This window comes from Rhipicephalus microplus, chromosome 6 (genome assembly GCF_043290135.1).
Source record: "Rhipicephalus microplus isolate Deutch F79 chromosome 6, USDA_Rmic, whole genome shotgun sequence".
Classification (NCBI taxonomy): domain Eukaryota; kingdom Metazoa; phylum Arthropoda; class Arachnida; order Ixodida; family Ixodidae; genus Rhipicephalus; species Rhipicephalus microplus.
Genome location: NC_134705.1, coordinates 95,315,940 through 95,327,340, shown reverse-complemented (window position 1 = coordinate 95,327,340; position 11,401 = coordinate 95,315,940). Strand labels below are relative to the sequence as shown.

The 11,401-nt window shown below is 45.9% G+C and overlaps 1 long non-coding RNA gene across 1 annotated transcript; it reads right to left on the bottom strand.

Annotated features, from left to right (window-relative positions):
- Positions 1 to 267: 267 nt before the first annotated feature.
- Positions 268 to 2,227, bottom strand: LOC142765375 (uncharacterized). The gene is made up of 3 exons (XR_012884214.1): positions 2,086 to 2,227; positions 711 to 796; positions 268 to 346 (listed from the first exon to the last, which is right to left on the bottom strand). It is a non-coding gene; the product is annotated as an uncharacterized LOC142765375 (long non-coding RNA).
- Between the last annotated feature and the right edge of the window lie 9,174 nt (positions 2,228 to 11,401).

Sequence of the window (11,401 nt, the reverse complement as noted above, 5' to 3'; positions counted from 1 at the left end):
ACACAAATAACAATGTTTGTTCATCTACCATGACCACACTAGAAAAAGTTGTTCAGGCATTGTGACACTAAAATTTTCAGCGTCGTACTGCCTGAACAACTTCTTTGATAAACTCCAAACTCACGCCGAGAAAAATCCGCTCAATCACGGTGGTTGTTAAAGGCCTTGCGGCCGTAGACAATGTTGAAAATAAAAAAAAATCAACTCATCAGTGCTGTCACTCCTTCTTCGTCATTAATGACACTGAAGGTTTTTCGGTTATCCAAGTGGAGGTTCAGGAAGTAGGCTTGCTCTAGACTGGGGCCGGGGGGTAGACTACGCAGGACGTCAGCGGCACCCTCTCATCCTGTAATAAGAGCAAATATGACTTCTCTTAAAAGGATGTTCGTGCTGTTCTGGCAGCACCATATATAAAGAATGTGTAGTGTGTATCCTTCGAAATGGCGTGTAATTGACATTACACTGAACTCGAAGCATACAACCCATACATTCTAATAATTTCGTATGATAAAGATAAGAGTTTTCCAGCATACAGCAAATTCCCGAAATGAGGTTAAGTGTAAGACTACAGCTCGAAAATGGCACTTACGAAAGCCTGAACTCACCTAAGAATCAAATTCCTTATAGGGTAGTGAGCCAGTGTGAAAAACAATTCCTAAAGTACAACGCTCAGAACATGTAACATTAATCAAAATGCACAAGAAACTCACCTCTTCATGTACAAACAGTGAAGACATCCCTGCTTTCTCTTTTACATGAGAACAAATGATCTTGGGCGTGGCACTAGCGAAGAGGTCTGCAAAAAAAAAGTAAAAGATTTACTCACTTTAATCACGCCTCTAACAATCTGAGGAATTATTACAAGTCACCAATCAGTGCAATTCTGACTGCCTCTATAAGGGCATCAAAAATGAACAATTTTCTCGTTCTTTCTACCCTCACAAGACGCTCCGTCAATAGAATCTAATCCAAATTTGACGCTGTGCTTCCTATTTGCCTCCTTTCTAGACGTAGGGCTGCGAACATGTGTTTTGTGCACCTAATCTAGCACAGAAATTCGTCATCTATAATGATAAAAGATGTGATAGCTCGTCCAGTTTTTAAAGAGTTGCGGGCCTGCAATAGGCACTGCCTTGCACGTATTAAAGTACTTCTTTTAAAAAAAATTCAAAGCTTGCTTTCAGAAAAAGCGTCTGGCATATTTCGACAACTAAGCCCATCCTCTGATGGCAATCAGGGGCACGCTATTAGCGATTATTGACTACGAGATTTACAAACGTAACCCGTGCCTAAATACTCAGTTAAACACAATCACGCAAGTAAGAGCGCTCGAACGCGGCATTGCGCGAGGACGCCGACTACGTTGCAGCAGCCATGGCTTATGCAAGAGCAACCGCACATAGCTCCAACAGTCACGTATACTCTCTCGATTCTGTTATAACGCCGAACATTATCGCAGATGAAAGCGAAGCACGAAAACAGCAAACAGAAACGAGGGAAAACAACGCACGGCGATGGCTACAACAACGCGCCTTTGGAAGTCTGCTAGATCTTTCCCTGTTGCTGGTGGCACTTGTCCTAAATAGCTTAAAAGACCGAGGCGCACGTGCTGGGAGCATCGCGGCATATCAGCACCTCCAACTATACCGTCTTTAAGCCAAAAAAAAAGTCATTTCGTACAGTGCGCCTCTGTACATAATTTTTGCTTTTTCTTTCTTTTTTTACGCTTACACCTACAGAAGCACGTTGCACATTTGAGTATTAATAGAAATGTTATTACGATGTAGCCCAAAGCACATCATAAAACAATATCAATCACTTTGTGCAGTGTAGAGACAATGTGCGATCAGCAACTAACCCCGCCCTTGTTAAGTGATCACATCACTCACTGTATGAGTGATGCAAGCACTTACACAACATCGCGCATAGCAGTGTGAACTCGTTAAGTCACACGTTTAATCGGGCATCTGCAACAGGCCCGCGAACGCATGCTGTTGTAAATGGCTGGCAGTCTACTTCGGCAGAGCTGCTGCAGGCGCCCAGCTAGCGCTGTATGATTACTACATACGAAAACAGTACACTCACCGTTAACAGGCCCACGTTGTCCGTGTCCGCCACTCCATGAATATTCCTTAATCTGAGCGTCACTTCGAACACGGTGTCATGCGTGACCACCATTGAATATGCGCCTGTTCGCTAGAACACACACTGCGACCAAGACCCCAGACCAACGCAACGCATTTGAAAGACGATGAGACAGAGGGAGCAACATTGAGAATGAGAGAAGGAGGGGGCACTGGCGGCGGCGTGGCGGCGCCGCAGCTGTCCACGCAGGTGTTCGGTGACGCAACTCTTCGCTTATCTACGCCGCCGTTGTGGGAGCAACGCTGGCCAGGGTGAGCTGGGGGGGGGGAAGGAGCGGGAAACCCGCCAAGGCGGCGCCGAAAAGCAAACGCTATGGCGCATACGGCGGACGGCCGTTCGGCGCGGAATGACTCCTTGTAAACGGCAACTCTCCTCCCAGCCAGTCGCACAGCGACGCAGATTATTTACCAGCCTCGGGTTCTTTGAGTATTTCGACGGAATGCGATTGCAGTGGGCGAAAAATAGTGAAGCAAAACTTGCGGAAAACAAAGTGCACCATGGAATGGCCAGAAACAATAATTATTTCGTCCTCGGTGGCATTAGCGGGAGAGCATCGCCACACCTTTTTCCAGAGGAATTTCTTTTCGCATTGTCTGTGTCTGGCTATTCCGCGTATGGTGCCGCAAACACTGAATGCGTAGTCGAAGCTGGAACAAATTAATCCACAGTCGCGGATGTTTATTACAAGGCTTGTCACGCACCACGAAACGTGCCGAGGTTGTTATAACAAACTTTTTGCTGACCACATGATCAGCACATAATTCCATATGGTTGCCCAATGAGCTAGCTAAGCACCTGTAGAAAAGGCAGGGCACGTTCTTGTTAAACGTTGTTAATATAAACGATGGTTGTGCATAAGTGCAGTGACAGCTTTCCGTGTGAATTGGTCATAACCCACGTTTTCGAGCGTAGAAGCGCCTCAGTGGACCTAATCAGCTACCACAGCAAGTTCGTAAGCAATGATTTGGTACGAAAGTGTGCTGCTGTTTTCCATGTACTGAATAGTCCGTGTACAGTGCGTTGACCACCGCCATTTCTTAAGCCACCTCCCATATAGACTCCCAGTCTGAACAGGTGTGGGACCTTAAACACTAAGAAGCAGTGCCCCCCCCCGCACACACACACGAAATTTGAGGGCGCACGGGCTGATACACACGCATACTTATTCACAGGCGCACACACGTATACACACATACGGCAACACACACACGCGACTGTAAACGCACGCATGCATGGGCGTACACATGTGCACAGGCACGCCAACACAAGCACGGACTCGCACATACACGCGCACGCACACATGCACGGGTGTACACACAATCGCGCTTACACGCGAACACATGTGCAGGCTCACGCACACACACCCATACTCGGGCGAACATTATGTTCCTGTATATAATCCACAGCAAACATGTAGCTTATAACCAACGCTAAGGAAACCTTTCGTAACATGGATTGCAGTTAATTGCCATTATAGATGAAACGCGATTTGCTTCTGCTGACATTCTGCTGTATTCGGAGAGCACCTTCACACATTCTAAGTCAATTAGGCCGTCATTTAACGCAAGGTTCACATATTCGTGCAGTAGCTGCGCTGCTCAGCCACCAATCCGAAAGTCGCGGGTTCGATGCCGGCCATGGCAGTCGAATTAAGGCGGAGGCGAAAATGTGGAAGCCTTTGCACTGTGCGATATGAGCGCTCATTAAAGAACACCAAATGGTGAAAATCTGCAGCTTTGCACTACGACGACCCTCATAATCATATGGAGGTTTTTGAGACGTAAAATTCCAAATATTATATTTATGTGTTCTTCTTATGCTGCATATTCCATCCGATGAATCGGCACCTACACCCTTCTCAGGCACAAAAGCACCCTTAGAGCCTATTTTAGGGTGCTATCGAGGCAAGCACCCAAACAAAAGGGTGCTTTTTTTCAATCGACATTTTATGGGTGTTAAAGGGTGTTGCAAAGAGTGCTTTCTCGTAAAAGCACCCTTTTTACACCCTTTTGGGTGCAAAAATTTTTACTGTGTAGCGTATCGGGCTGCATATCAAAGAATAATGCAAGATCAAACACAATTTGTGATAACCTATCTCTACGGGCACTTTTCGTTGCTCATGAGCTGTAGTAGAAACTTAGTTTTGAATACTTACTTTTTTTCCCTTTTAACACCTGGAACCGTTGCGAAGATATAGTGGAGTCAGTTTACTGTACTATAAAGCACCTTGGGTCTTTGTCGTTGCTTCTAATTTACGGTATCTCTTAGTTCAAATGCACAACAGACTATGAGTCAAAGCGCTTGGAGACGTGGTATGTGCTGTTGGTTTCGCTGCATTGTTACATCTTAAAAGATGCTGATGATAAGCTGCAGATGATGTCCAAAAAATGTTTTTATTTCTGCTTTTACATTGTATTGACGAGTCTTAGAAAGTGATGTTTTATGTGCTGTTTTTTTAAGTGACTCTCTTCATTGCTTATATCATACAATCATCACCCTACCTTGAATTCACAGCAGCTTCTGTCGACTGCTAAGTGCTGTTTATATTTATGTTGGTAATTCGTGTTTTTAGAACGAAATTTGCATGGAATACCTTGCTAACATGGCAAAAATGCGTCTATAATCAATAAAAAAGTCCTCAAATCATCGAGAACACATTGAATAGCCAGCAGGAGAAAGCAATGAAATATTATTTTTCCAAAACGCGAGAAATCTAGATTAAGAAGCGTTTACTATATGCTGTGTCCAGTATCAATTTACGTCGGTTCGAGCTGAAACAGCTTCAATAGGCTGCCGTCTATTCATAAATGCATTATCCTGCCGTAATTAACAATTACGGGGCTATCACCACCGCCCAAATGCGAAAAGCAAAGACATATTGTTAAAAAAAAACACTTTAAGGCTTGTTGTTGCCTTACACTTACGTATTGTAATGATGGCGATCCAGCGAAAATTTCAAGCCGTGTTAGTCATGGCCAACAAAAGTATTGATTCTGCTCAGAATCACTGTTCAGAGCAGTAACGTTGGACGCATCACAACATTTGAAGCGAAAGTTGGACTGCTTGGTGGTTCATGTTCGGATGTAAAAACAGTGCAAGTATGCAGACAAAGAAGAAAGAAGAGACGGCAAGGCGCCTATGAAAAAATGACAAGGTCTCGTCTCTTCTTACGTCTTTGTCTGCATACTTGCGCTGTTTTTACGCAAAGTATAGCTGCATCACTTTTTTGTCCTAGCTGAAACATTTTCTATAACTATTTATTTTTTTGTGTTTAGACCATCATTAGTGTGCTCCTATTTAACTGTCCGATGAAAAACTATATGACATCTTCGAGACCACTGTGAGGAACAAACAAGCAACGGTTTGAAAAATCAAGCAATGTACGAAGTCACAGTGCAAGTCCAGTGCTGCTGACGTCAGACGTGCGCTTTCATGAGCCTCAGCATTTCGGCTTGTGAGAAACGCTGACAGATACGGCTTTCGTATACGGCCGCTAGACGCCTCGGGGCCCGAAACTTTCTGTTAACTCAACGAATACTAGGTAAAAAAGAGTAATGTTAGCTGTGTTAGTGCCAAGCAATGCAGTCCTAACAAACCGGAAGTAGCTCAAAGATGAGCGGGTGTTTACTGCAAACCGGGCTTCCTAAAGACAAATAAAGACAAGGATGAATGAAGGAATACTCTCACCTCAGCGTTACTCTGGAGGCCACCTTCCCGAAGAGTTACGTGCTAAAATCATAGTATCCCCGATCCCCTCCGAAACATGCACCCCCCGCATAATGCGGGGAGAAGGCAGGCACGGGCGCAAGCCCTACTCAGTACTGCCGCTGCTACGGAGAATCCCGTGGCCTTCGTAGATGCAGCGTAGTACGAAACTTGGATCAGTTTGTGTCGGTTGTCACCACACTTAAAGGTGACCATTTGTCGTCACTGACTTTGTTACACGCAAACGCCTATACCGTTGAACAGGTTGTGGTAGCACTAGCTCTCGCTCTCACCAAGCGCACAGCTATCTACACAGACTCGCGAGAAACCACTCGAGCCTTCGTGACGGGTTCGGTATGCCATGAAGCTGTTCGAATTCTCTCCCACAACAGATGCTGTGGGAATGTTCTGCCCTGCGTGAGAGCTCCGGGTCTCCCTCAACGGAGAAGGACTGGTGATCTCTTCTCACAAGTAAGAAGAAAAAAAAAACCACGGACGGGCTATCCAGAGAGTCAATGAGGTGACCGAGGAGATGCATCTCCCCGTCCCGTCATGGGTGGGGCCCACCCCTAAGGGGCAGTGAGCGTCGTCACCGGTCTTTGCCTGCCTGCCTGCCTGCCTGCCTGCCTGCTCTTTTTTGGACATTTCTGTTCAGTATTTGCAATTTTAATAATTATTCCTTACTTCATCTTAAAATGGACGACTATTCTAAAAATTACGAATTTATATTTTAAATTACCCGGTTCTCGGCTGATCCCGTGCGTGAGTGTGTGCCACTGTACCAGGTTCTACACATTACACGCTTATCCACATCACTAAAGAGTACCACGTTTGCCCATATGTCAGGTTACGTTCTTGTTGAGGAATATGTGACAAGAGAAAAAGAAACGTCGTTTGGGTTCTGTCAAGCACTCTCAAATCATTGGCTTATATAGGGCTTATTTTAAGTTAAAACGCTCGCAAAGCTGCTCGCGGAATACTTTAAACACTTAACCTTGCAGTACCGAACACGACCCTGCACACTAACACTGTCGTATAACTTGCCTGCATATAACCTTTCTTTTTTTTTTGAAATAAAGAATAGATAAAGGTATGAATGAAAAACTAAAGTGTGGTACTTCAGAGCAGGCTATATCATCCGGTACGCCCCTCTCACTTTGAGTCAGAGAGGTCAAGCCTCTCCACCGCGTCTTGGGCCTGCTAGACATTGCTTCAAGGTTGGGGCTTCGTAGAACCACATCATACCTTCAATAAATGTTGCTTTCATCACCGTGTAACGCAGAATACTCTCGGAATCCGTGATTTAAGAACACTCACAAAGTAATGGCCTTATGCACATACAGCTGTTTTGTGAATGTTTGGGGTAGACCTTATAAAGGCGCAGGAAGTTGGCGTATGTCCCCGTTTTCAGAATTATTGCGCAGAAATCTAAGGTTTTTTGATGAACTTACATTGTGAAGGAGGCTAGGTCTTCCCAGACAAGTAAAATTACTATATATGTCCGTTATATGCGGAAAAAGGTTCCCGATTGTTTTTACCACCAACACCATGTTTCCAGGTAGCTGCCTGTTTGACTGTCCCTCGCCAGCATCGCGAACACGCTGGTTGAGGTTTTCCAGTGCCTCTCCGTGTGGTCTTGAAGCTGTCTTGGTCTCCTTGTTTCGCAGCTCTCTTATGGTCACCTCGGATATAGCTTTCTTGGCTGATTCCGTAACGGATAATCTCGAGTCACTATAGCATCTTGTCCTCTAGTAATTCAAACGACTGTCTTTGCTTTGCGATCTCAGAGAGCATCGTTCCAACGGAGTTGGAATTCGGGGTGTGACTTTCCTGTTCTTCGACAACAGCAGCGAAAACCTGTCCTTGGGAGGGCCTACTCGTATAGTTTACAAAACTGTTCACCGAAGCCTTTTCGCAAGCCCTTTTTCCTTCCAGGAGGGCCCTCGTTAGCATTCGAGGTCATGCCTCGTCGTGTTATTGATTGACTTTTTGTGGGATTGATATGACATTGATGCGATCCCACTGCTCTCGAACGATTTCGCAGAAATTATTTTTGGCTATTTTGGCAGAGAACAGCTTCTGCAGCAATGCTCATAATCTTACATAAAAGCCAAACGTTTAATGAGGTGTAAAGTTAAAACCAAGGTGTCATTATTCTTTTGATTGATGTGTGGCGTTTATTATCCCAAAACCACCATATGATTATGAGAGACGCCGTAGTGGAGGGCTCCAGAAATTTTGACCACCTGGGGTTCTTTAACGTGCACCAAAATCTGAGCACTCGGGTCTACAGCATTTCCGTCTCCAACGGAAGTGCTACTGCCGCAGCCGGCATTCGATCCGGCGACCTAAGTACCTTGGCCACTAGACTACCGCGACGGAGCATCATTACTGTTTTCACTAATATGTTATTTCAATGTAAGTCACTCAGGATTCATGCGTGTATTCACAGCAACAAATTGATTTGAATGTGTAAAATTTCTTGGCAACTCTCGAATTACAGAATAAATAAAACGATATCGTGACTTTCATAAAAGAAAGCGCCTAAGGTGATTGCACGTGATTGACAGATCAGATATTTTGTATAAAAGTTTATACTTCCCAAGAATAGCCTAAACACAACTTAAACTAATTTTGTACAACGCTACGAAAAACTCCGAGCAATAACACTTTGTTAAGATGCGTGAACAGTGAAGTTGACGGGTTCACTGCCACCTCTGCTCTCGTCAGCATTATTCATGAGCACGCTGCTACTTGCGTCCTCACAGCAAGTTGTCGACCCATATTTGCTGTAGCGAAAAGGGGAGGGAAGACGTGGACCATGACGCCTGGCTATATCGAGGCATTAGAAGAAGTGAACAATACAGCGCCCGCGGCTGTTGCTCATGCTTGACGCGCATTGGTCCTCCTTCATTTATTTTCAACACTTGCCACATGGTACAGCGCCTATGCAGGACTGACACAAAAAAACACGTATAAACGGCGTGCTAATCCATTTACTTTCTGCACATATTGTAGGATCGGGTGACCGGCGATGGTTTTTTCGTAGAACGTCCCACGTTTTAGCAATCAACCATGTCTGTTGACGGCATCATCGTGTGACGTCATACAGTGAGCTATATATGTAACGTAATAGGAAGGAAGGAAAATGCAGCCGGTTTGCTACCCTGCGCATGGGAGAGGGATGGGGGAGATGAAAGAGAGCAGAGAGGGAAGAGAGAAACAGCACATTCGGCAGCACACGCGCGCACACTTAGTCATAGTCACATTGCTGTTATAGTCGCTTGTTAAAGTCGGTGTCGCGTAGGAATTTCAACAGAGCCTTCGTCGCCTTCTGCTGCAAGGTCTTCTCTTGGGCACTTGACAGAAAAGTGTCCACAGACATTTGGCTGTTGTCGCTGTGCGCAAAAGCAGACGCCAGTGACTGTCTCTGGATTTTATACAATGGACAGTCACACAGGATGTGGTGTAGCGTCTCTTCGCAATGACAGGCATCGCAGAGAGCGTTGTCGGCCATTCCTATGACAAAGGAGTAAGATTTTGTAAATGCCACTCCTAGCCATAAGCGATGAAGAAGGGTGGCTTCTCTTCGGTCGGGTCCAGTGGGCATGAGGAGAGCCATCAAAGAGAACAGGTGGTGTTGACGATTCGTATTGATGCTTGGTGGGCACCATAGTGCAAACGTGATTTCACGCGCAAGTCGTCGAAGATTACTGGCAGCATCGGTCCTCGAAAGTGGTATGGCTTCTTCTCGTGTGGGCAGCCCTTCAAGTGCTGCCCGCGCGGCAGTATCGGCATGTTCGTTCCCTATGATGCCGCAGTGACTTGGCAGCCATTGAAGCGTCACCTGATGCCCTTTCTCGTGTGAAGTGTGGAGAAGGCATCGAATTTCGAAAACAAGCTGTTCGTATGGCCCGCGACGCAGTGCTGAGAGCACAGATTGTAGGGCAGCCCTTGAGTCGCTGAAAAATGACGATTGTTGCGGTGGTTACCGATTGACCACACAAAGTGCAGCGCGCAAAGCAGATAGTTCCGCTGCTGTTGATGCCGTTGAGTGGTCAGTCCTAAAGCTGATGGTAACACCTCTTGCTGGGATAACTACTGCCCCATACGAACACAGGTAGTTTGTGGAACCATCGGTGTATACATGTATGCTGTCTGAATATTTCTCGTACAAAAGAAGAAGAGGCGGTTATTTCAGCACAGGCGACGAACGCTCAGATTTCCTCTGGATCTCTGGTACACTAAGATGCACTGTGGGTCAAATAAGACACCAAGGTGGTATGGATGGTTTAGATGCAGGAGTGAAGCCCGAGGGAAGTTTATCGTTGTATTTCACAATAATTTTGGCCAACGATGCTCGGCGCCTCTCTGAAGGCAACAGTGCAAGGTGATGGCAGGGAGCACGTGCGAAGTGTCTGATGTGCATTCTCAGGAGTTCTACAACAATGTGAGTTTGTATCGCATAGTCACCAGCAATCGCAATTGTTCTTTCCGTTGAAGTACTTCTGGGCAGATCAAGGCACACTCTCAGCGCTTGAGCTGGTACTGCCTGTAGAACACGAACATTGGTCTTGCAGGTATTGCTAAGCACGGGCAAGCATATCTGAGGAAACCAAGAAGCAGGACACTGTAGAGCTCTATCATTGCGTCTACTAACATCCCCCCCGTCCTTCCTGCCAGAAACTTGAACAGTTGACAAATAGTGGTCAGGCGCGTCTTCATATAGGTCACATGCGGACTCCAACAGAGGTCCCTATCAATAATGATGCCCAGAAACCGGAGGGTTTTGGCGTAAGAAATCGGTCGCCCACAGATTGAGATGACATCAAGGGTCATTGCTTTGCGAGTGAAGGCCACCAGCGCGCATTTTTCTGGTGATATGCTGAGACCTTGTTTGAACAAGTAGGTGGCAATCATAGTTGCTGCTTTTTGAAGCCGGGAACGTATCTGAGGACGTGTGAGTGCCGATGTCCAGACACAGATGTTGTCTGCGTATATTGAGATTTTAATGGTGCTTGGCAAGTATTCAGCAAGGCGAATTAGTGCAAGATTGAATAGCGTCGGGCTAAGAACTCCGCCTTGAGGAACACCCCTGGAAGTATAGCGTCGCGTAGTTGGGCCATCTTCTGTTGACACAGAGAATGATCTTGCAGCCAGGTAACTCGAAATCCACCGAAAGACTCCACCACCAAGGTCAACCACCGCAAGAGCACCCAAAATGGCTTCATGTAGTACATTATCATAAGCGCCTTTTACATCTAGAAACAAAGCTGCAGATAGTTGCTTACGGGATCTTTCGTGCTTGACGTACGAAACTAGATCAACGACATTTTCAATAGAAGAGCGGTCACGTCGGAAACCAGCCATTGAATTCGAATAAATCTTGTAGTATTCAAGATACCACTCCAGTCGGCCTAGGATCATCCGTTCCATTATCTTCCCTACGCAGCTAGCCAGTGCTATTGGGTGGTATGAGGTGAGTTCGAGAGGGGATTTGCCCTGCTTCAAGACGATTAACAAGCGGCTTACTTTCCAGTCATCAGGAACA